Source organism: Manis javanica, chromosome X (genome assembly GCF_040802235.1).
Source record: "Manis javanica isolate MJ-LG chromosome X, MJ_LKY, whole genome shotgun sequence".
In the NCBI taxonomy this organism is placed as follows: Eukaryota; Metazoa; Chordata; class Mammalia; order Pholidota; family Manidae; genus Manis; species Manis javanica.
This window is the reverse complement of record NC_133174.1, coordinates 100,536,434-100,563,264: the sequence shown is the minus strand read 5'-3', so window position 1 is coordinate 100,563,264 and position 26,831 is coordinate 100,536,434. Positions and strand designations below refer to the sequence as shown.

Genomic DNA, 26,831 nt, shown 5'->3' with positions numbered 1-26,831 from the left:
CAGAATAAAGCAAAGCATGATAAAAGAAGGTATGCCTGTATTTACCATCTGGGCCTTTACCAAAAAAGTCTACTGACCCCTGGTCTATTGGATCATAAGTAACTGGGCAAGTTACTTAACTCCTTTAAAGTCTCAGTTTCCTCATCTGGAAAATGGAGATAGCAATGCTGAGTAGGGTGGTTATTAGGGTTGAATGAGATCATCTGTTTAGCTCAATATCAGGCAGATAGTTAGTGCTCAATAAAATGAAGCTATTGCTTTTAGGCACAATGATGGCAGCAGTGAGTGCCCAGTAAATGATATTGAATGACCAACTAACTAGTGTGTCCAAAGTATTCATATTCAGTAGTTAAGAGGAAAATCCACCAACTTCAGCTTTCATTATACAGTAGACATAAAGCTATCTCTAGCTAAAACATTTTGATATATACACTAAAATCTTTTCAGAATTTACTGTTATTTAGTAACTACTAGTCTTCAGCCAATATATAAGTATGACTTATAAGTGTGTACAAAAGTTACAAAGCAATATGGGGAAATTGTCCTGCTGGCTGCTTTCTCCATCAATGAATAAACCATTATTTCATGAAGCAACAACTTCTTTTCACTAAGAAAATACCAGAAAAGACATCATTCAGAACTTTAAAAAGTCCTATTTGGTAAGCTTTTAGTAAATATTTATTTAGATAATGATAAAGCAAGGCCTCAGGTCAGATTCACAATCCCATACACTGTTTTTGTGGCTGTAGTTACACAAAGAATTGAAAAACATTCTGTGACCAGGGGCCCCAGTCCAACATTTCCACTGATTGAATTTCCTCACCCCATTTCCTTCAGTGGCTCTTTCCCAGCTAGGCTATTGGCCTCCATACCAGACTGGCTTTCAGAAAAGTCATGTAGGAGGCCAACTTTGCCTCCATCTACCTTTCCTTTCTACTCCTCTCTGTGTTGAGTCCCCAGTATCTTCATGGTTTTCTCCAGTCCCGCCAGATCCCTCCCTGAAATGTCTTATGTTGAGTAGCTTTCCAGAGTATAGGAAGCCCATGCCCTCTCTCCCTTTGAAGTTGACCTGTCCTGTTGACCACTCCTTTGAGGCTCTGGTATTAGTTTCTAAAACAACAGTAGATAAAACTGTATTAGTATGAGCTATTTGCCACTGTCTCAGTTCTGGCATGCTAACAGGCTCAGTTTGTTACCCAAAAGGACAGGTTCTGGAGCTCTTCTATGACACCCAGATAGGAGTCCTAGGTTTCTTGGGGTTGGATGGTCTTACTGCATGAAGTCTATGGTAGCTACCAACTGAGCATTCTGCCCACAGCAGTGCATTGGCTTTAGGGTGCTTTGTCCAGACACAGTGAAGCTCCGGTTCAATGAAGTCAATGGGAACAAGACTGGGATACAAGTGAAATGAAGTAAAATGGAGATAAGAACAAGACCAACTTCCCAGGGATACCGTGATGATTAAATTAAGTAATACATGCAAAGCTTTCAGAACAATGCTTGGCACAGTGTAAATGTCCAATCAATGTTAGTTTGCTGTTATTTCCACCCATGGATGATTGGCTGGCTAGCAGGCAAGGATTTTGGTCCAACACAGCTCCCAAGTACAAATGGTGCCTCTCAGGGCTCATCTTTGGAGCTCACTTACCCAGTCCCTCAGGGAAGCACTCACCCCCATTTGAGGACCATACATAGGGCTCCTACTCCTTTCTTTTCCCCACCAGCCCAGCGTCTCTTACCTGTCTACTGCTACCCTCATTCACTATCCATGCTAAAAGCCTTTGTGTCTTTTCTGTCATGATAACCCAGAGGTCATATAGGGGCAGCAAATATACACTGTGGCCATATTTGCTTGTCTCACACATGGTAATTTTATAAGATTTCAGCTGGTTGGCAACATTTAAAAATCAGAAGATTTCCTATAAAAGCTGGAGTTTTGGCTTCTTTTTTTTTAACTCTTCACATCCAGCAATACATGTCCAGGTTCTAGTTGAAAATATCTCTCTCCTGAGTGGTGCCTGTCTCCTTAAAATCAGCCATGCACTCTTTGACATGCCACTGTCCCCAGCAGACTCACTTGTCTCTTACTGACACTAGGGCCTTTAGGGCCCACCAGGAAGAGCCTCAATGGTTTATTAAAACTGGAGCCTGAATCAATGACAACGGAAAACAGCCTTATCTTCCCTAGAGGTCAAAGAAGGGGTTCAGTGCTAAACTCAACTGCCTATCTCTACTTCCTGGAAGGAAGAGAAGAGATGTTGCTTTCATTCTGGGGAAGATTACCCTTTGCTGAACAATGGGCCAAATGACTCTTTCTAATGGAGAAAGGGGGGAAAATATATAGATAGACAGATAGATAGATATACATTCCATGTTTGCATCCTGTTATACATTCATCTCTCCTTAAACAAGGAAGTCCGTATGTGTTTATTTCAACTAGGCAGTCTCTCTTGTCCAACAATTAAGGCTTTGTCTAGGGAGTTTAGGGCCATGTGGTATTCAAATACTTTGGACTGCTTTGTGGATATACTGAGAGGCTTTCTCCTGGAAAACATTCTGGAAGCTCCCAAAGAGTCTGCAGGATGGGATAAAGAGAATACTGAATGTTGGCTCAGCCAAACATATCCAAAGGGGCAGTCAGCATCTGGGGGAAACAGGCCATCTGAAAACCCTGTCCAGTGGCCAGGCATAGCAAGAATGCTTGTAGGAATATAAAATGTCTGCAGCTTAGTTTAAGTCTAAAGAAGAAAAAGAGCAGATCAGTTTTTATGAACTTCACAGGTAATGATAATAAACACACAGCTTACTATGGGCCCAGTACTGTTCCATTACCTCATAACATCCAATGAGAGAGGTGCCATTGTTATCTCCATTTTTATCAATGAGGAAACTGAAGCAAGAGGGGTTAAGTAACTAGCTATGGTGAAACCAGTTATATCAAAGCAAGGGTTCTAACCCAGGTAGTGGCCTGCAAAGTTTTTACTCTTAACCACCACACCATGGCTGTCAGTAAGGTCATAGGAGCCCCAGCATCAGCATCACCTGGGAACGCTTTTAAAATGGAAATTCTCTGCCCCACCCCAGACTACTGGAATCAGAAACTCTGGGGATGGGCCCCAGATATCTGGGTTTTTTTGGGGTTTTTTTTTGTTTTTTTACTAAAGTATCATTGATTTACAGTCTTATGATGGTTTCAAATACACAGCACAGTGGTTCAACATTCACCCATATATCAAGTCCTCACCCCCTCCATTGCAGCCACTGTCTATCAATGTAGTGAAATGTTACAGAATCATTAACTGTATTCTTCACGCTGTACTACCATCCCTTTGACCAACATATATTGTGATTGTGAATAATTATGCCCCTTAATCTCCTTCCCCCTTCCCCTGAACCCCATCCCTTTGGTAACCACTAGTCCTTTCTCGGTGTCTGTGAGCCCGCTGCTATTTTGTTCCCAGAAATCTATGTTGGTAACACTCCTTCCAGGTAACTCTGATGCAAGCTCAAGTTTGAGAACCATGCTCTAGACAATAAGAACTCCCAAAGACTGTAATGTAGCACTGCAGGTTGCCTGGTGCAGAGCTGAAAAAATATACAGTCACTTGAATGAGAATTGAAAGCATGGGGGCTGAGGGGATATCAGGTACTTCCCACTAACTTGTCCTAGTACCTATGATTCCATTATTAGTCATCATTCCTTTGGATTTTGATGCTTCATGACTGAGAAGACATTTTTATTAAAAGGCAGATGCCACTGGTAAAAGGAATGCTATAAGCCAGTTTCTCGTGGAATCTTATGGAGAGTGACCAACCATTTCTGTTTTGCCTGGGACAGAAGGACTCTAGGGATGCATGACTTTGCAGTGCTGAAACATAGATAGTCACTCGACTATTTAGATCTTTCTGGGACTGAGGTCATTCCTAGGAGATAGGACTTTTGGCACTAAAACCAGAAAGTCCAAGGTAAACCTAGAGAGTTGGCCATCCTATAACATAGGATAGACTACAGAGGCATTGAGGCATTGCCATACTGGTGACTTGGAAGCCACACAAATAAAACTGCCCAAACTTTAAACATGAGTTCAACAGGAAAATTTTCAGGGTCACATCTTCCAAACTTCAGCAAATGGATGGAGAATAAGTAGTCTTTTGCATCCAATAAAGATTCAAAGGGTTTTTAGGACACATAACACCATAGCACCAGATCCTTCTGTGAAATTTAGTGCTGAAATATAAAGGGCTCAGAATTACTCCCCCAAAGTTATATAAATGGCAGTGTATACAGAAAGCAGAAGATGAAACCTCCATTTAAAATTATGGTAACTAAGACTCTTAAAGCCATGGAACAATTGCTACTTAAGGGAAAAAAGCAGATGATAAAATAGTAGCTATCATTCTGAGGCAGGAGGAGCTCAACTGTGTGAGGAAAATGTGAAACAATAAAGGCTGTGAGAAATATGCTACTCTGCTGATATTTGTTACTGCTGGATAATGGGCTCACACATGGGGGATGATTTTCTGCCTCTCGGTTCTTTCTCTGTAACTTCCACATTTCTACATTACCACAGAACCCGCAAATAAGCAACGTTAATTAATGAGGGAAACAGGAAGAAGAAGGCCTTTCCACAGTACACTTGCTGGGGGAGACTCACCCCAGGTGGGAGGTGCTGAGGGGACTGGCCCTTCCCCCGTGAAGACTCCCCAGCCCACAGCTGCCAGAAAGAGGGCCGAGTGCTCTTGGCTGGAGCCCCACAGTATATAGATACCTTAGCCAGAAAGGAGGGGAGGGACTTCCATTTTCCTCAAAACAACCTGTGGGAACAAGGGCAGGCAGCTTACTCTTCTCCTATAAGCAGCCATTGCCTGGTTTGGCAGGGACTGTGCTGCTCTGGCTGTGTTGTCGCTGCTGTCTGCCATGTTTGATGGAAACTTCTCTGAACACTTGGCTATCCAAGGTAGCCGGGCAGAGGCTCAGATGAAAAAGTAAACTTTTGTTTGGGTCTTTTGTATAGCCTGGCTTTGGGGTCAACTTGGTGAAAATGATGTCCTGATTCATTTCCTGGCAACACTGAAGGGGTAGATAAATCATGGAAGGCTTGGAGGGGTCCAAGTGCCCCTTTCACTCCCACTCTCGCAGAATATGGGAACTTTGGGAGAAGTGGCTTCTTGGAGGTGCAGGAGAGACTTTTCTGATACTTATTCATCTCCTTCCCCATGGGGATGCATACCCCCCTGGTTCACCAGAGAGCTGGTTTTGCAGCCAGTGTGCTTGTTAGGGGGGCATTGTGTATTTTCCTTGGCTCTTATCCCTACTGCAGCAAAGAATTAAAAGGCAGAGACACAGTAGTGAAGCAGAGTAAAAGTTTTATTTAAAGTTACTTAAAGAGTGAAAAAGTATAGGTGACCTCAGGGAGGAGAGGTGCCCTGAAAGGTTGGAGAGAAAGTCCATGCACTTAAAAAGCACTGGTGACCTCAGAAAGGTGCACCCTGGAAGGTTTTGGGTCTGGGTTTTATAGGTGGTTGAGGAGTTTCAGGAATGTGACAAAGGGCTAGGGGTGTGGACTTTTTAAGTGGTCCTAGAATGTTCATCCTTGATGAGCCCTTAAGTCTCTTCTTACCAGTCTTCCAGGTAGTTCTGCAAAATTAACATCAGAAATTTACTGCTCTGATTCCATCTCAGGATAGTAGCTTCCTGGTCTGGGAGCATATCAATCAAGATTGCCTGCCCTGCCTCCAAGGTGGGCTGAATTATTGTCTGTTTACTGCAGAGTATGTTAAGAACCTTCTTAACTTCTTGGGTTTTAAAATGCAATTTTAGCTTTAAGGTAGAATCTTTCCTGTCTTTATTATACTGTTCATAGCTGGGTCTTTTAGCAGGCTAAAGTAAATCTTACAATGGCATGGTCTAATTGACACAATGAAGACATGGGCTGTGCTGAGATACTTTTGTCTGGGGAATATTCAAACATTCCAGGCCAAGTTGCTTCTGGCCTTTTGAGCTTTAACTGATTAATTCATTAACTCTGAGTCTTTTCTGGGTTTCTAGTTTCAACTGGTTAAGTCTGAGTCCCTTGTAGTGGGTTTTACTGGCCTTAATTCTCTCTACCCTATTTATATAAATTCTCCTGCCTAACATGTTCACAGGAGAAAGCACAGGCTGAAAGGGGCAACTCATAGGATCAACTGGCAGGAAGTGCTCAAGGAATGCCCCCACTTCAAGAATTTGTCCTTCTCACCCCCATCCTCAGTATGCACTTTGAGAGTAAAAAGTGATTATTTTTGCCAGTGTATAGCCTGGCCTTGGGGTAAATGTTCTGCTTTGCAGGAGCAGTGATACAGATCAGGGGACAAGGATACTCATCAGTCACCAGCTGAATAGAAACAGTGTTTTGGATGTGATGAAGGAAGGCATTAAAGTTTTGAGTCCCCTTGGCAAACTCACTCTCTCCTTTCCCCAGAGCCACACAGGACCAGTGGGAAGGTCAGGAACAGAGCTACTTGCTCAGGTAAATGCAAATACCTACCCAGGAAATAAGGCAAATACCTTTGGAACAGACCTTGCAGGGCAGTAGCCTGAAGAGATATGCAAAAACCAAAAGTACACAGCTTGCTCTGGGAAGTTGCAAATAGGCCTCTCTGCTTTCCCTTCACCCTGCCTGGCCCCTAACCTCACCTCGAGCCATGCTTCCAACCCTCAAGGCCAAAAGGCCAAACACAAGCCATCCTTTCAGATGTGAACCCTAAAGGATATAACAGGAAGCAAATGGCCATCTCCTTGTTTTATTTTCTGCAAGATTAACAATCACTTGGCTGTTTCTTTCCTGCTCTTTAATGACCCAAGCAGTTCATCTATTAAATGATAAATCCTCCGTTTATTTATGACCGGCTGGTTTAATTCGGAGGCTAAACTGGAACAGTCAAGATAATTGAGCTACCTCAGAAGCATTGAGGAAGCCAGCTGCTGTTCAAGGCAGAAAACAAACTCCATGAGCTGCAGAAGCCCTGTCCCCCAGAAAGAAATGCTAAAGCAAGAAACCGAATGGGTAAGGGTACAAACTTTAGGAAGAGCTGTCTGTTTAGAGATGATCTGAAAGGATGCCCCCCATCTCTTTTCCCTTCTCTCAGTGTCCACCCCAACCAACATTTGTTTTCTGAAAAGAAATGTGAAGGGGTGGAAAAAATCTGCCTTCTTCCCTTCTAGGTTGTTTGGCTGGTCTAAGAATTAAATTGATATAAGACAGTGTGGGTAAAATTGCAATATTTCCAGAATTTCTCACTTGGCCTTAGTGCATCTCCTTATCAATAGGTGTTTCCAAGGGGTGGAGAGAAGTAGTCCATCTCCATATCAATAGGTGATTACAAATGGGTGCAATAAACAGGTTTCTCACACTGTAATCCTCCCTTTGACTGATTTTGGCTTCAAAAAGTTTAGTTGCCCCAGGCTGGGAACATACTCCCACCCCCATCCCCAGAGTTACAGACAGATTAACAGGAGAAAAACAAAGTGACATATGTATAGGAGCCCCATAAAGATTTGAAGACCCCAAGGCAGTCAGGCACTTGAGGCTTATACAACATCCTGAGCTCAGGAAAGGGGTACAGTGTCTAGGGATACAAACAGGAAGAAGGCCATTCACAGGAAGGCAGAGGAGGTGTTGGGAAACAAAGGTTGCCCATTAGGCAGAAAAGTTTCTTAGGTAAAAAGGTATCTCTAGTAATAGATCTCTTCCTGGTATAGGCCCCTTTCCCAATGTAAACATAGGCAGTTGGGAAGGTAAAGAGCTTTTCCTGAGTATGCTGGGTTTTAATTGCTGTTAGCTCAAAATAATCTTCATGCCAAAGTGACATATTTTGGGGTGGTAAATTCTGCTCCCCTTAAAATGCCAGGGAAGAAAGTGGGAGAAAGTTTGGTGGTTGGCATTCAACTTCTTTTGTGGATTTTGGATGCTGAATGGGTTTGGCTGGGCAAGCAGACGATGTTTGGATGGTGGGCTTCAAGTTTCCATCACTCAGTGGGCATATTGTACAGCCAGATGCCAACTCACTTGCTGCAAAAATTGTACCAAACCCCAGTACCTTCTCTGAAGGCGACAGACCTTTAGAGATGTTTCCGTTGTGTTTTCCTGGAGGATAAGCTCAAGTTTAGCTGGTCCAACATCTAAGCAGATGAATCATTCACAGTCTCTATAAACAAGTTGCTGTTTGCGCTGTCAGAGCCTGACTCACCTCTAGCTGGCTGACTAGAAAGTGACTCTTAACTCCAAACTCCCAAGACCAAACATCCTCATCCGGGAACACAGAATTTGCCTCATAAATCCAATAAACTCAAAATTTTCTCCTTTACTGAACAGCAGGAGTGTGAGTGTTATTTATCCAGGGCTAATCTCTTTTCTGAATGAACCCTATTTAAATGAGGAAATAGCTGCTTGGAAGAACTTTTTCTCATCCAGTCTCCATTTTGTATGCTTTCAAACCATGATGCACACCTTGTCAAGAAACCAACCCCTCATTTTTTAAAAAAACTAGGAATGTCTAGTAAGACATCTCCTATACTTTATATTGTGGCTTTCTCATCTTTGGGTTAAAAACACAATCTAGGGCTGGGCTGGCATGGGCCTAGGTCCAGTGGGTTTGGGCTGTGATAGGGTACATATGATGCCAAAGTTGCCTTCCTTTTGAGGGAAATGTTGAGCTCATTGAAGGCAGAGACAATATTTCTTTGATGTTTTTTCATAGCACCCATGGCAGTCTCTGATCCCAAAAAAGGCACTTGAATAATGTGAGGATAGGCAGTGGGTGAGGGCTGAGGGTGGGCATTGCATAGTTGTCAAGGAATCTAGTTTGATAACCAAATGAAGATGGGGAAGAGGTTGGCACCCGGTTATAGAGAAAATGAAAGCCTACGCCAGTAGCTCTTGATTTCTTCATTGGAGGAGAAAGAATAATAGAAATAGCCAACATGAGTCTAGTACTTAAATATATAATTACTCTAAGTATTTGACACATATTATCTCTTTTAATCCTCACAACAGCCTTTAGAGGTTGGTACTGTTATTAATTTAATTTTACAGATGAAGAAATTGAGGCATAGAAGGGTTAAGTAATTTACATAAGTTAGTAGGAAGAGTCAGTATTTGAGTCCAGTCCATTCTCCTAGAGTTCTGCGAGAATCAAAGAACATAATATCCTTGAGGGACTGAAACACTTCTGGCTGGTGAGATAACTTGGTTAGAGCTCAGGGGCAGGGAGTGGACTTTGTGGATCAATTAGATTTGCTTCTTTCCAAGGCCCAACCCCGGCTGGAAAATGGCTGCCCTTGTTCACAAAGAGTAAGAGTCAAAGATTGAGTGCAGCCTTATCTCTGCTGGCAAAACAACTCCAAGGCAGCATTGTGCTGCAAATGGGTAATTAACGTTGCGTTCCTATACTAAGGACAGATATTAAGAACCACTGTGAACTTGGGAAGCCAAGGACTATACATACTCTGGGTACTGCAGGATTGTTATTTAAGGCAAGCTCAGGGAATGAGCCATTGTGTTTCACAGGGCTCCCCCATCCCCACTCCAGAGGGCCCATTTATTTTACTGTAGGAAAATGAGTGGTGTTGATCAATCTCTTTATCTAGCTGAGAGATTGAAGTATAGTCCCTTGGGCACCCAACCCACTTTGCATATACAGGAAGTGACCCCCCAAGTGGCTGACTGAATTTTAGAACAATATATATCCTGCGGGAATACTTCCTGTCACACGACTTCATGAACCGCTGAAGAAGCGGAATAAACAGCTTTGGTTCAGGTGAAAAGGGAAGTCCCAGATGAAACAATAAGAATGTATCACTGGGCTGAGGGTAAGGCCTGGTGTGACTTTGCTGTCAGGAATGAGAGAAGAGACCATTGTATTAGGAGAGAAAGACAGGCCAGGCATAGGGGAGAATTTGAGGAAAGCCTGTGGGTGGGGATGTTCATAGTGCATTTGGGGGCACAAAAGTGAGCAGTTTGGCTGAAACGCATGGTCCCTGTTGGTAGTGTGGTAGACAGGACTGGAAAGATAAAAGTATTCTTAGGGAAGAAAGGCAGGAGAAGGATTTAGATTTGCAATAGGCAGAAATAATTTGCTTTGACCAGAAAGCTCAGCTTAAAAGTCTTATATCATGGTGAGTGATTCCATCATACTGCCTTTGAAAAAGAGCAGTTCACAGGAGACTCCTCAGGCCCACCCTTCTCTCTCCTGGCTCCTACCGCTTTTAAATGGAAGCTCTGGCAGCAGTAGGATAAAGAAGGGACAGCTACAAGGCCAGCTGTGCTTCTCAGATGCCTGGGTTTCCCCCTCAGTACTATACCGAGGCTCTTGCCACTTGCCTAGTACTGTACTTAGAAGTTCCCAAGACTAATGCGACCCAGGAAATACATCAGGCAAGTGCAGTCTTTATTCAATTCCAGGCTTCTATCTCAAATTCATTTTGTCTCTCTCTTACCTTGGTGAGCTTTGCTGGACAATGAAGATACCGTAACCCACCTTTCCCCTCTTTTAGCTTTAAACTTAGACCAGGCCAATCACAGGCAACCAGTCTCTCCTTATTTCCTTTCCCCTGCTCTTCCCTTTGCCCTGCTTAGGTCTCCTGCATTGAGTTTACAGTTAACGTGGGAGACAGTGGAGGAGAGAACCCACCTGGGGGAAAGAAAACATGGACCCCTTCGTTTCTGTCCTCCCAAAGCTCCACTCCAGGGGAAGTCAGCTATTCCTCATGTTCTAATGTTGATGATGTAAATCAGAGAGCCCCTCCCAGAGGTTAGAGTGAGGCTCTGCGGCTCCACCTTTGTATGCACCCAGTCCTTCTTCTTGTTAAGGCCCAGGGTTTAGCAGCAAGGCAGGTAGCTAACTGGGGGTACCATTGTCCCCTTAAAGAGAGATCAGGGTGTAGCCGGACCCCTCAGGGCAATAAGATGAGTGAGCATCAGAAAAGTCTCTCTTGCACCTCCATGAGGGTGCTTCTCCTAATGTTCCCAAATCCTGCTAGAGCCTCTAGAACATGTGAAAGCGGCACTTGGGCCCCTCCGAGCCTTTCATGATTTATCTACCCCTTCAGTGTTGCCAGGAAATAGATCAGGGCATCATTTTCACCAAGTGGACCCCAAAACCAGGCTATACAAAAGGCCCAAACAAAAGTTTACTTTTTCATCTGAGCCCCTGCCCAGCTACCTTGGATAGCCAAGTGTTCAGAGAAGTTTCCATCAAACATGGCAGACATCAGCGACAACACAGCCAGAGCAGCACAGTCCCTGCCAAACCAGGCAATGGCTGCTTATAGGAGAAGAGTAAGCTACCTGCCCTTGTTCCCACAGGTTGTTTTGAGGAAAATGGAAGTCCCTCCCCTCCCCTCCTTCCTGGCTAAGGTATCTGTGTTCTGTGGGGCTCCAGCCAAGAGCACTCGGCCCTCTTTCTGGCAGCTGTGGGCTGGGGAGTCTTCACGGGGGAAGGGCCAATCCCCTCAGCACCTCCCACCTGGGGTGAGTCTCCCCCAGCAAGTGTACTGTGGAAAGGCCTTCTTCTTCCTGTTTCCTTCATTAATTAACGTTGCTTATTTGCGGGTTCCATGGTAATGTAGAAATGTGGAAGTTACAGAGAAAGAACCGAGAGGCAGAAAATCCTCCCCCATGTGTGAGCCCACCATCCAGCAGTAACAAATATCAACAGAGTTGTATTTCTCTCACAGCCTTTATTGTTTTTTTTATTAAGGTGTTATTGATATGCACTCTTATGAAGGTTTCACATGAAAAAACAATGTGGTTACTACATTTACCCATATTATCAAGTCCCCACCCATACCCCAATGCAGGCACTGTCCATCAGTGCAGCAAGATGCCACAGATCCACTATGTCTCTTCTCTGTGATACACTGTTCTCCCCGTGATCCCCCACACCATGTGTACTAAACATAATACTCCTCAGTCCCCTTCTCCCTTCCTCCCCACCCACCCTCCCACACCCCTCCCCTTTGGAAACAACTAGTGCCTTCTTGGAGTCTCTGAGTCTGTCACAGCCTTTATTGTGGCACATTTTCCTCACACCGTTGAGATCCTACTGCCTCAGAATGATAGCTACTATTTTATCATCTGCTTTTTTCCCTTAAGTAGCAGTTGTTCCATGGCTTTAAGAGTCTTAGTTACCATAATTTTAAACGGAGGCTTCATCTTCTGTCTTATGTATGCACTGCTATTTATATAACTTTTAAGACACAGAATACCACAGTACCAGACCCTTCTATGAAATTTATTGCTGAGAGATAAAGTAATAATGTATGGCATTGTTTGAGGGATTATTATATGCCAAGTATTATTCTAAGTGCCTCACATATTAACTCATTTAATGCTCATACAACTCTATGAGGCAGGCATTATTATTGTCCCCAGGTGATAGAAGCACAAACTGCGGCCCAGAAGAGATGAGTGACTTGCTGAGAGGAACACAGATAGTGAGTGGAAAATCTGGGCCTTTAACATAGGCAATGGGGCTCTAGAGTCTGTTCTCTAAGCAATTATAAAGCGGACCGTCCAGAACTAAGTAAAATCATTAAGGCAGCTTACAATCTAATGTCCAAAGTAGAGTAACATTTTTCAGTCAAAAGAAGTGTTAACCAGATCAAGAACATGTTCTATCATTGGTTTACATTCAAGACTCATAATACCAGTATCAGCCGTAATATCACACCTTCCCCAATGATATTACAAATCTTATGGGAAAGAGGATACACAAAGGAAAAGGCATTTTTACTTCTCTGAAGTGTTACTCTGTATGCTCCTTTTATACAAGATCTACTACCTGCAAAGTTAAAAGTTTATTAGGGAGAAATCACCCATCAAGAGAGTAAATGCGATATTACCACATAGCAGGAGAAATTTAGCATTTGTGCCCTGAAACTTAGAGCAGCATTTTAAACACTTGGCTCTGTCAACAACTGTAGAGGGCTGCACCCCCAGGACCCAGAGTGCTCCCCAGTTTCCTTTCTTTTCTCTTCCACATCTTAAATATCTCCCCTGCTCCCCTTCCATACTGTCGGTGATCCAGCCCTTTCCCTGTCTGGTCCCTGATTTCCCCTCCCCAGTCCCTGATTTCCCCTTCCCGAAGTACTGTTGTGGGTGTAGGCGTTGGTCAGGGTCAAAGCAGAGCTTCGTGAGTAGAGCTCTGCAAAGTAATGGCTGTTGACTTGCCTAGTGAAGTTCATCACCATGCGTTTCCAGACATCCTGGTATCCTGGGTTATCTCCCTGCACCTCTCCAGCCCTGATAGGGAGCCAGGGTGTGCTAGGCACTGTTCTGCTCCCATTCCTCATCTACCCTGTTAGGCTTCCTCCAGGAGCATATGTCTTTCGTAGTAGCCCCCTCCGAGGAAGCCTGCCCTAGAGCTGTTGCTGAGAATGTGGCACCAGCTCAGGCCTGCACAGGCCTAGGAGGAAGGGACTTTGATTTATCCTGGCTAGTCTCCTTTTGAGGGCAGCCTCCCCTACCCCCTCACATTCATCATCATTCTTCCAGCAGAAAACCTGTGCTGAAAAGAATTCTGAGCTGGACCTGTGGCTGTGAATGGTGCCCAAGCATATACTGTCAGAGGCCAAGGAGAAGGTGAGCTCCTGCTCCCGTTTCCATCACTCCACTCCCTTCTGAGGGTCTTCGCTCCAGTACCCTCACTGTTAGCAGCAAGGGAAGTGCCCTCCAAAGAGGCTTTCTCTGGAGCCTCAGCCAGGCTTGGGCCACCAGCCTGTGTGCCCTCACAGAAGAGACCAGATGATGTTTCCTCCCTCTCACCCTTTTGACGCCAACCTTCATGCTCCCCATGGACTCCATCTTCAGTAGATGGTGAGGCTGTGTCTGCCTTCTCAGGGTCTATGCAATATGACAAAGCTTGCACAATTGCAGGCCAAGGAGCAGACACCTTTTTCTTCTTATTCTTCCCCTTACATGTGCTTCTCTGCCTGACACTTATCTCCCTGATGGCGACCAGAGGCCTCCTCAGCAGGGGGCTGACCTGGACTTGCCATGGGCACTGGGGCACCAGCCTCTGAATTCCAAGGCTGAGGGGAGAGTGCAATCTTTTCCTCCTCGTCACCCGTCCCTTGCTCCCTGCTCTCATGCCCTACCTTGATTCTGGTATTAGCAACTGGCAGGACCTCCATCACACTAGGCTGGTCCAGAGCCAGGGTTGCAGAAGAGGCCCGGGTGTGCAGTGTCAGAGGCCAAGGAAGATACACAATCTTCCCTTCCCTTGTATTCCTCCTTTTTTGGCTAGTTTTCTTCCCTACACTGCCCCCACTGTTGGCCCCTTGCAGTGCAGCACTAACAGGGGCCCCATCTGGGCATGGGGTATCGGCATGCCCACTTGGACAAGAACCAAGTGCGGATGTGTTTTCCATGTCACCACTGTCTCCATGATGCAGCTTTTCCTCCCCCCCATTTACCCCTCTCCTTGTGGTGAGTGTTGCATCTTCAGGTGGAGCCTGACCTGCATGCAGGGCTCCTGCAGACTGTGCAGCTGGGTCTGGGTTGCTTGCTTGGGTCATCTGAGGTTCCACGTGAGCCAAAATGTCTTTTTCCATATTTCCTCCTGCTTCTGCTTTGCTTTGCTTTTGTTTCTGGATCAGGTAAAGCATTCACCTGGAGCAGAGAGAGCTGAAGTCATCAAAGAGGCAAATATGAGTTGTAGTCAAGGCAGCAGAAAGTTCCTTCTGGAAGGAGAGTATCAAGCCCCGGGCCTGGGGGTGTGTGTGTCTCATCAAGGATACCTGAAGCAGTTTAGGAAGAGAGCAGATTGGGGAGGCCATGAACAAGGGGAGGGTGTGAGACAGCTGTTCTCATTGGCAGGTGGCTCACTGGTGGAGGGCTAAATCCATCACAACCTCCCACAAAATGCTCCCCTCCTAGGTCAGTAGTACGTAAACTTGCAGTGACCTCAAAATACAGATGTGACACACGATTGTTGATCTTCAGCAGCCTTCCCTATCAGTACTGTGTGCTTTGAAAGCAGAGGACAACCCTGGAGAAACAACAACAACACAGATATTTGGATAAATATCCCATTTGCACCTAAGGGATATAGACACATTGGTTAAGGGTCACGTATAGACTTTACTACTGTTAATACCTTTTGATGCTTTGGGTAGTCTCAGGAGATCAAACCATAGGTGAAAAAACAGCTGCAGTTGTGCCTGTAAAATCAGAGAAAGAAAGCATCATCTAAGTGAGCCTGACCAGGAGGCCCTGGGTGCCAGTCTGAGCAGACTCTTACCTGGAAATGCTCTGTCAGAGTTTCCTCTCAAACATTCTCTTTTGTTCTGTGCAGAGGAATTGGTGCACACACCAGTGATCCAGAGAGTCTACATGAATTGGGAACACAACCTCTTCATTAATGGTTAAAGAGATTCTGTTCAGTTCAGTATGGTGTCAGCATTTAGGTCTCCCTTGCTGATTGCTGATTCTTTGCATGTGGAAAATCCATCTGGGCTGGGGGCCTCATTCTATTAGCCAGTACAACCCATTCTTCATGCATTCTATGTAAGCAGAACTATAGAGAGTTTCTGTTTTACAGATTCACGAAATGCGCAGTCCTACTCTGAATTCCAGTCCCTTTCTAAGCTTTCTAATGTATTATATATATGTGCAACATTATCTTGGAATGTGCTAATTATTTATATAGTGTCCTTTCTCTCTGAACGTTTTTTGCTGGCTTGATCAAAAAAAGGAACAAAAAACAATAAATCGAGGGATTACACTCCCTTTCTCTAGTTATGAGTGAGGAGAGAACTCAATGAGGCCTCTGTGTTTTCCTTTGATAAGAAAGCATAACCACACAAAAGAGCAAAAGCAACTTCTGGCATTGACCTACTAGGATTAGAAACAGAGAAATTCTCTTTGTTTTTTATCTGGAATGTGTTTTTATCTAGAACAAGAAACATGGCTATGTGACTGCGGTGTTCCCAGTGGAGATGTGGGAGGGCCCTCTGGACCTTCTCTTCGTGCTACAAAGGGCCTAGAGCTATTTTTGCACTAGCAATACTCTCACCCAATCCTCTTTCAACTGCTCCCAATGTCAGCTTGTAGAAACAAGAATCATACCTTAAAAATTACATACACCAATTACCTACCACAGTTTCTATTTAAACATCTTGCCTTCTTCACTGTTTCGTGCTTAGGTTAAATAGTTGCAGAGCTAAGCCTAGCTCAGCTCATGACAAATGCAGAAGTTACCACTACATAAAAGCCACTTGACTGGTTGCTAAGATGCCACAGTAGCTGAAATTTATCTTACTCAACCCAGCAAATTTGAAGGTCGGGTTCCCACACTGTGAGTGGGTCTGTAGTCTAGTAGCTCATGTACATTACCCAAGCACACAAAGCCAGATCTGTCTGCATCTCTATTGTCTCTATCCACATCCACATCCATGTTCCTAACTATACCTATAGCTATGTAAACTACCTTCTTCCCTGGACTTCCCATAGGGGATAACTGCTTGCCTCAGGCTCCTTAGATTTCCCTGTAGTGTGCTGACCCTTTTATTCATACAGATTCATTCATTCACTCAAATAATTAATGACCCTGCTATGTGCCAATCCTGAGACTAGGTGCAGTAGACTATATATTTAGGCTTCAGGTTACTTAGTTACAGAAACATTTCATCTTGTTTTCTCTGAGATTACTACTTTGATTGACGTTTTACATGTTTCCAAACCTCAAGTCACACATTTACAGGCACTCTCTTGGTTCTGGCTCTCATAGATTCTAGTAACAGCCTTCTACATTGTACTGTCACCATTTTCCTTCCACATTTTCAGTTAAGGGGTAACAACTGTTTGCTGCCCATTGATTTGTGTTTTACATGAGAGTCCAGTTTACATGGGTTGCGGTATAGGAACTGTCTGATGTCCCTCTTTGGAGAGGCTGGAACCTTTCACAGTATGCCTAATAGACAGGGTCCTGTGAGGGGCGAAGATCTGAAATCAAGTGCTGACCGAGTTGGGAACCAGAAAAAACAGCCCATAGCATTTAGGATTCTTCTATTTCAAGTAACCAAAAACAAACAAACCAAAAGATCCCAAAACAGGCAATTTACAGCTCACTATAAGCTTCAATGTTTAGGGGTAGAGCCAACCATATGCATGCTTTCATCCAGAGTTCAAATTATTTCACCAGGATCCATCAGAGACACTTCATCAAGGTTGGTTTCCATTTTTAGGCTCTTACTGGAGACCCCCTGGTGCCTTCAGCCTCACAATGCCTAATCCAGCAGTGGCATTCCCTTCCCTGGTGGAGCAATGGAAATCCCTAACTTGAGTTTTGTTGGTACTGACCGGCCATGGGTTGTATGTCCATCACTCAACCAATTGTGGATGCACTGTCTAAATATAAGGTGGCTTCAAATTCAAGAGGGAAGCTGGAGAACAAGAACAAAAGCACATAATCAGAGATGGTGGAGCAGACAAGGAAGGTGATTAATGAGGCATGGAGAAGGGAATAAAAGCCTAAGGCAATTTCTGAGAAGGAATTTAGACATTGGCATTTTTTTAAAATAGCTTTACTGAGATATAATTCACACACACAAAAAAATTCCCCCTTTAAGGTGGTTTTTAGTATATTCATGGAGCTGTACATTGATCACACACACACATATGCTGTACATACACACACACACACACACACACACACACACACACACACACACACACATGCTTCCCCAAATGATTTGTGAGCAAATTAGAGACATCATTCTCCTTTAACCTTAAATTGTCCAATGCATATTTTCTAACAAGAAGGTCATTCTCTCACATAACTACAGTACATTTACCTAAATCAGGAAATTTAAAATTAATACAGTACTATTATCTAATCTATAACACATATTCAAATTTGTCATTTTTATGAATATTGTCCTTTATTCCTATTTTTTCCCAGTTCAGGATTTGAAACAGGAAGATATATTGAATTTAGTTGTCATGTCTTATTAATCTCCTGAAATCTGTAAGAGTTCCTCACTCTTTGTGTTTTCATGACATTGACATATTTGAAAAGCCCAGATCAGTTATTTTGTGGAATGTCTCTCAATTCGGGTTGTCTGTTTGTTTTATCATGATTAAATTGAGATTATATATTTTGGGCAAAGATACCACTGATGTTATGTTGTGCCCTTCTCAGTACATCATGTTAACAGGCACATGATGTCAGATTGTCCCAATATTGGTAGTGTTAACTTTGATCACTTGAAAAGTGATGTCCGTGAGATTTCTCAATGTAGCATTGCTGTTTCCTTTTGTAACTAAGAGGTCATTTGTAGGGAGCTATCATTTGGTTTTCCTAGGATCAAATGAGATGATGTACATCAAGTATCGGACACAATGCCTGGCACATTTTAAGTGTACAAAAAATGTTAGGCATCATATTTGATATTGCTCCTATTCTTATAATTGCTATTGCTAACCCAAAGTATTTTAAGACTTAGACTTAGTATTCTACACCTTACGTGATATGAAAGGAGAAGTAAGGAACATAGAGCAATATAAGTTAATAAAATATTGACTACAAGTATTAGGTGGCATGTTGGACAAGATGACCTCTGTGACCATAGAGCCTTGGGATCCTAGATTCTTTGTTTCCTGAACTACTGGCTAATTATGAGACCCTTGAGAAGGCTGTTGATGCAATTTAATTAATTTTGCACCCTTGTTTGAGGTCATCTTTACTTATTACTGTGCTGTATTCCTAGAAGTCACATAATAGAAGGATCATTGTAAGTAGGTTAATGGATTGCTATCAGAGCAACATCATAATTAGATGATATGTTCCTAATTATGCTCAAACTAAATCATAGCTAAAGTGGACAAAGCAAATATGGAACAACTGTACATTTAATCAGAACTATTTTTAAAACATTAAAAAAATCAAAGTTATGCCTATGTACAAATAGACCAAACAGTACAAATGATCTTATGATGAGAAGTAATAGTCTCCTGCATCTCCCCTCTCCATTCCACGTCCACATACCAGTGGCAACCTCTCAACAGTTTGATTTCAGGTTTCCTGTTGCTTACCATCTTACATCTAGATCAGAGATCACACACTGAAGGCCAGTGGGTCACATCTTACCCAAAGATGTATTTTGTTTAGCTTACATAGTGTTTTCTTTTCCCCCTTACATAGTTGTTACCATCTTAAAATTGGTATATTTCATATAAAACCATAATTCCAGGCTTTCTTGAGAATTGGAACCTCTGAACCTGTATTGTGCAGCCTGAGCTGGATAGTAGCTGCTCTCTCTTTCAAGGCTGGCACTCTAGTACACTGTGGTCTCCACCTAATCAGCATTATACCTTTGCTACAGGCATGGCCTTTCCAGGTATTTGAGTTTGCAATCTATGCTTTATCTACTCAAAATAAAGCTTTCCTATTAGCAACATGGGCATCACCTGGGAGTGTCTTAGAAATGCAGAATCTTGGGCCCCATTTCAGACTTGCTGAATAAGAATTTGAATTTTAACAAGACTGACAGGTGGTTTGTATTCATTTTGAAAGTTTACAAAACCCTGGGGTAGAGAATATGCTTATATCTAACCCAATTTCTTGGTATATCAGTTTTGGACCATCTCTATCTACTACATAGTATGAGAGGTGAGGAGGTGAAATTGCAAGCCCTTAGTTGACATACATCTTCAACTTCACTAGATATCACTAAATTATGCTCCAAATTAGTTTCACAAATTTTCACTGTTACCCACAGAGTGTGAAGCCCCATCTCTCCATATTCAGGTAATTTTTAGCCAATCTGATGGGTGTTAAATGGTACCTCATTGCTTTAGTTTGCATTTCCCTGATGACTAGTGAGGACAAGCATTTTGTCACATGTATATTGTCTATTTAGGTTTCCAGTTTTGTGAATCACCTGTTTATGTGTCCGTCCTCCCCCCTACCTGGGGGTTATATTTCTTTTTTACTTATTGATATATATTCTGAATACTAATCCTTTCTTAGTTATATGCATTGCAGTTATCTTCTCCCAGTCTGAATTGCATTTTTATATCTTGATGTGTTAAGTTGTATAATAGTTTTAAAATATAATTAATTAAAATGTATCAATAATTTATTTTTGGTTTGGTCTTTTTGTGTTTGATTTAAGAAATCCTTCCTTACCTTGAGATTATAAAGTTACCCTGTAGATTCTATTTTTAAAGTTTTCAAGTTTTGCTTTTCATATGAATTTCTTTAATCCTTCTGAAATTTATTTTGCATATGGTGTGAGTTAGGATTATTCTTGGCTCTTTTATCATCCCATATTAGGATTAATATTACAACTGTACTGAATTGATTGATTCATTTTGGGAAGAACTGACAGCTTTATAATACTAAGCCTTCCCACCCATGAATATGGTATAATTTCCATTCTTCAGGTCTTCCTTTATGTATTTCATTAGTGTTTCATAATTTTCTCCATGAAGGCCTAGTATCTCTTTTCTTCTTATAATGTCTAATTTTTTTGTTGTATTATTTCTAATTTCGGTATACTATACTGATCTTATAATCAGCATTAGTCAAACTCTCTTTTTTAGTTCTAATTGTTTGTCCGTAGATGTCTTGGATTTTCTATGTAGCCAATTATATCATCGGCAAACAACAATTTTGTAACACCCCTTTGATTCTTCTAATTTATTTCTTTGCTTGTCTTACTGTAGTCACCTGAAATTTCAGTACCATGTGGAATAGAAGCAATCCTAGTGGGTATCCCTGTCTTGTTTTTTATTTTAACGTGAAGGCCTTCAAAGTTTCACCATTAAGTATGATATTTTCTTTAGGTTCTGGATTGATATCTTCTATCAATACAGGTTAAATAAAGGTCCACTTCTATTTTCACTTTGCCAAATGTTTTACTTTAAATCATAAATGGGTATTAAATTTCATTAAATATTTTTCTGCACCTATTGAAATGATCATGTATTTCTCCTTTATCCATGTTTTTTCTTTCTTTTTTTTTTAGGTTTTTCCTTTTTTCCTTTTTTTTCTTTTGGTATCATTAATCTACAATTACATGAAGAACTTTATGTTTACTAGACTTCCCCATCACCAAGTACCCCCCACAAAATCCATTGCAGTCACTGTCCATCAGCATAGTAAGATGCTGTAGAATCACTACTTGTCTTCTCTGTGTTGCACAGTCCTCCCCGTGCCTCCCCAACATTATACATGCTAATTGTAATGTCCCCTTTCTGTTCCCCCCCACATCCCTCCCTACCCACACATCCTCTCCAGTCCCTTTCCTTTGGTAACTGTTAATCCATTCTTGGGTTCTCTGTTTCTGCTGCTGTTTTGTTCCTTCAGTTTTTCTTTGTTCTTATACTCCCCATATGAGTGAAATTATTTGGTACTTGTCTTTCTCCACCTGGCTTATTTCACTGAGCATAATACCCTCTGGCTCCATCCATGATGTTGCAAATGGTAGGATTTGTTTTCTTCTTATGGCTGAATAATATTCCATTGTGCATATGTACCACATCTTCTTAATTCATTCATCTACTGATGGACACTTAGGTTGCTTCCATTTCTTGGCTATTGTAAATAGTGCAGCGATAAACATAGGAGTGCATCTGTCTTTTTCAAACTGGGCTGCTGCATTCTTAGGGTAAATTCCTAGAAGTGGAATTCCTGGGTCAAATGGTATGTCTATTTTGAGCTTTTTGAGGAACCTCCATACTGCTTTCCACAATGGCTGAACTAGTTTACATGCCTACCAGCAGTATAGGAGGGTTCCCCTTTCACCACAACCTCACCAACATTTGTTGTTCTTTGTCTTTTGGATGGTGGTGATCCTTACTGGTGTGAGGTGATATCTCATTGTGGTTTTAATTTGCATTTCTCTGATGACAAGTAATGTGGAGCATATTTTCATGTGTCTGTTGGCCATCTGAATTTCTTCTTTGGAGAACTGTCTTTTCAGCTCCTCTGCCCATTTTTTAATTGGATTATTTGCTTTTTGTTTGTTGAGGTGCGTGAGCTCTTTATATATTTTGGATGTCAAGCCTTTATTGGATCTGTCATTTATGAATATATTCTCCCATACTGTACAATGCCTTTTTGTTCTATTGGTGGTGTCCTTTGCTGTACAGAAGCTTTTCAGCTTGATATAGTCCCACTTGTTCATTTTTGCTTTTGTTTCCCTTACCCATGGAGATATGTTCATGAAGAAGTTGCTCATGTTTATGTCCAGGAGATTCTTGCCTATGTTTTTTTCTAAGAGATTTATGGTTTCATGACTTTAATCCATTTCGAATTTACTTTTGTGTATGGGGTTAGACAGTGATACAGTTTCATTAACTTACATGTAGCTGTCCAGTTTTGCCAACACCAACTGTTGAAGAGGCTGTCATTTCCCCATTGTATGTCCATGGCTCCTTTATCACATATTAATTGACCATATATGTTTGGGTTAATATCTGCAGTCCCTATTCTGTTCCACTGCTCTGTGGGTCTGTTCTTGTGCAAGTACCAAATTGTCTTGATTACTGTGGCTTTGTAGTGAAGCTTGAAGTTGGGGAGCGAGATCCCACCCCCAATTTATTCTTCCTTCCCAGGATTGCTTTGGCTATTTGGGGTCTTTGGTGGTTCCATATGAATTTTAGAACTATTTGTTCCAGTTCGTTGAAGAATGCTATTGGTATTTTGATAGGGATTGCATTGAATCTGTAGATTGCTTTGGGCAGGATGACCATTTTGACAGTATTAATTCTTCCCAGCCAAGAGCACAAGATGAGTTTCCATTTGTTAGTGTCCTCTTTAATTTCTCTTAAGAGTGTCTTATAGTTTTCAGGGTATAGATCTTTCACTCTCTTGGTTAGATTTATTCCTAGGTATTTTATTCATTTTGATGCAATTGTGAATGGAATTGTTTTCCTGATTTCTCTTTCTATCAGTTCATTGTTAGTGTATAGGAAAGCCACAGATTTCTGTGTATTAATTTTGTATTCTGCAACTTTGCTGAATTCCGATATTAGTTCTAGTAGTTTTGGAGTGGAGTCTTTAGGGTTTTTTATGGACAATATCATGTCATCTGCAAATAGTGACAGTTTGACTTCTTCTTTACTAATCTGGATTCCTTGTATTTCTTTGTTTTGTTTGATTGCCATAGCTAGGACCTCCAATACTATGTTGAATAACAGTGGGGAGAGTGAGCATCCCTGTCTTGTTCCTTATCCTAGAGGAAAAGCTTTCAGCTTCTCACTGTTAAGTATGATATTGGCTGTGGGTTTATCATATATGGCCTTTATTATGTTGAGGTACTTGCCCTCTATACCCATTTTGTTGAGAGTTTTTATCATGAATGGATGTTGAATTTTGTCAAATGCGTTTTCAGCATCTATGGAGATGATCATGTGGATTTTGTCCTTCTTTTTGTTGATGTGCTGGATCATGTTGATGGATTTTCCAATGTTGTACCATCCTTGCATCCCTGAGATGAACCCACTTGGTCACGGTGTATGATTCTCTTGATGTATTTTTGAATTCAGTCTGCTAATATTTTGTTGAGTATTTTTGCATCTACGTTCATCAGGGATATTGGTCTGTAGTTTTCCTTTCTGGTGGTGTCTTTGCCTGGTTTTGGTATTAGGGTGATGCTGGCTTCATATGATGAATTTGGGAGTATTACCTCCTCTTCTATTTTTTGGAAAACTTTAAGGAGAATGGGTATTATGTCTGATAAAATTCTGCGGTAAATCCATCTGGCCAGGGGTTTTGCTCTTGGGTAGTTTTTTGATTAATGCTTCAATTTCGATGCTGGTAATTGGTCTGTTTAGATTTTCTGTTTCTTTCTGTGTCAGTCTTGGAAGGTTGTATTTTTCTAGGAAGTTGTCCATTTCTCCTAGGTTTTCCAGCTTGTTAGCATACATATTTTCATAGTATTCTCTAACAATTTTTTGTATTTCTCTTGGGTTCGTCCTGATTTTTCCTGTCTTATTTCTGATTCTGTTGATGTATGTAGATTTTCTTTTTCTCTGAATAAATCTGGCTAGGGGTTTATCAATTTTGTATATTTTCTGAAGGAGCCAGCTCTTGGTTTCATTGATATTTTTCTATTGTTTTATTCTTCTCAATTTTATTTATTTCCTCTCTGATCTTTATTATATCCCTCCTTCTGCTGACTTTGGGCCTCATTTGTTCTTCTTTTTCTAGTTTCCGTAATTGTGACTTTAGACTATTCATTTGGTATTGTTCTTCCTTCTTTAAATAGGCCTGGATTGCTATATACTTTCCTCTTACAACTGCTTTCACTGTGTCCCACAGAAGTTGGGGGTTTGTACTGTTGTTGTCATTTGTCTCCATATATTCCTTGATCTCTATTTTAATTTGGTCATTGATCCATTGATTATTTAGGAGCATGTTGTTAAGCTTCCATGTGTTTGTGAGCCTTTTTGTTTTCTTTGTACAATTCATTTCTAGTTTTATACCTTTGTCTTCTGAGAAGTTGGTTGGTAGAATTTCTATCTTTTTGAATTTACTGAGGCTCTTTTTGTGGCCTAGTATGTTGTCTATTCTGGAAAATGTTCCATGTGCACTTGAGAAGAATGTGTATCCTGCTGCTTTTGGGTGTAGAGTTTTGTAGATGTCTGTTAGGTCCCTCTGTTCTAGGGTGTTAGGTCTATGTTGTTCAGTGCCTCTGTGTACTTACTTATTTTCTGTGTGGTGTATTTGTCCTTTGGAGTGAGTGATGTGTTGAAGTCTCCTAAAAGGAGTGCATTGCATTCTATTTCCTCCTTTAATTCTGTTAGTATTTCTTTCACATATTTAGGTGCTCCTGTGTTGGGTGCATATATATTTGTAATGGTTATATCCTCTTGTTGGACTGACACCTTTATCATTATGTACTGTACTTCTTTATCTCTTGTTACTTTCTTTGTTTTGAAGTCTATTTTGTCTGATACTAGAATTGCAACACCTGCTTTTTTCTCCCTATTGTTTGCATGAAATATCTTTTTCCATCCGTTCACTTTTAGTTTGTGTATGTCTTTGAGTTTGAGATGAGTCTCTTGTAAGCTAAATATAGATGGGTTTTGCTTTTTTATCCATTCTTTTACTCTGTGCCTTTTGACTGGTGGATGTAGTCCATTTATGTTTAGGGTGATTGTCGATATATATGTACTTATTGCCATTGCAGGCTTTGGATTCATGGTTACCAATGGTTCAAGGGTAGCTTATTCACTATCTAACCATCTAACTTAACTTTCTTATTAAGCTATTATAAACACAGTGTGATGATTCTTTATTTCTCTCCCTTCTTATTCTTCCTCCTCCATTATTTATATGTTACGTGTCTTATTCTGAACTCTTTTGTGTTTCCTTTGGCTGCTTTTCTGATTAGTTGATTTTATTCTTTGCCTTTAGTTAGTATTTGGTTGGTCTGCTTTCTTTGGTGTGATTTTATTTTCTCTAGTAACATCTATTTAGCCTTAGGTGTGCTTCCATCTAGAGCATTTCCTTTAAAATATCCTGTGATGGTTTGTGGTAGGCAAATTCCCTCAACTTTTGCTTGTCTGGGAATTGTTTAATCCCTCCTTCATATTTAAATGATAATCATGCTGGATACAGTATTCTAGGTTCAAGGCTGTTCTGCTTCATTGCATTAAATATATCATGCCATTCTCTTCTGGCCTGTAAGGTTTCTGTCGAGAAGTCTGATGATAGCCTGATGGGTTTTCCTTTGTAGGTGATCTTTTCTCTCTGTCTGGCTGCCTTTAATACTCTGCCCTTGTCTTTGATCTTTGCCATTTAGTTTTGTATGTCTTGGTTTTGTCCTCCATGGATCCCTTGTGTTGGGAAATCTGTAGGCTTCCACGGTCTGAGATACTATTTCCTCCCCCAGTTTGGGGAAGTTTTCAGCAATTATTTCTTCAAATACACTTTCTATCATCCCTTTTTCTCTCTCTTCTTCTTCTGGTACCCCTATAATGCGAATATTGTTCCTTTTGGATTGGTCACACAGTTCTCTTAATATTCTTTCATTCCTGGAGATCCTTTTATATCTCTGCCTCAGCTTCTCTGTATTCCTGTTCTCTGATTTCTATTCTATTAACAGTCTCTTACATCTCATCCAGTTTGGTCTTAAGTCCTTCCAGAGATTGTTTTATTTCTGTATTCTCCCTCCCTACTTGCTCCTTTAGCTCTTGCATATTTCTCTGCAGGTTTATTAACATGGTTATGACCTTTATTTTGAATTCTTTTTCAGAAAGATTGGTTATATCTACCTCCCCAGGCCCTTTCTCTGCAGTTGTCTGTGTGATTTTTGACTGCGCCAGATTCTTCTGCCTTTTCACGGCAATAGAGATGGTCGTAGGCAGGTAGTGCATGTGGCAGCTGGGAGAGCAAAGTCCCTTCCTGCTCACTGGTTACCTTGCCCTTCTCTGCTGCCTGTGTTGGTCACCCATACACTGGGAGCAGCCTCCAGGTTAATCCCCTGATCTACCATTGGCGTGATAGCCTTCAGGGTAGCCCAGAGCCCACAGGGAGTGGTAGGCACAGTGGGTGTGTTCTGCAAAAACGTCACCCCTTCGCACTTTGCCCCAGCTTCCTATGTCTGTGCTGGGCAACTGCGTGCCGGTGGCAGCATCTGGGTCTGGTCCGGGTAGTTGCATGCTGGGAGGAGACTCTGGGCAGTTGCTGTTGGTGGATCACTCTCCGGCTGCTCAGCCACTGTGGCAGAGCAGTGCCAGCTGGGGGGACCAAACGGTAGGCTGCTTATTGCCGTGAGGGGCTTCAAAGCTGTGTTGCCACCCAGGGGTTTAGGGTGCCTGAATTTCCTTAGAATT

At 41.8% G+C, this 26,831-nt stretch overlaps 1 long non-coding RNA gene across 1 annotated transcript; it reads right to left on the bottom strand.

The window, feature by feature from the left end:
- Positions 1 to 14,796: 14,796 nt before the first annotated feature.
- LOC118967099 (uncharacterized) lies at positions 14,797 to 15,636 on the bottom strand. Its single transcript, XR_005053904.2, has 3 exons — positions 15,283 to 15,636; positions 15,139 to 15,202; positions 14,797 to 15,030 (listed from the first exon to the last, which is right to left on the bottom strand). It is a non-coding gene; the product is annotated as an uncharacterized lncRNA (long non-coding RNA).
- Between the last annotated feature and the right edge of the window lie 11,195 nt (positions 15,637 to 26,831).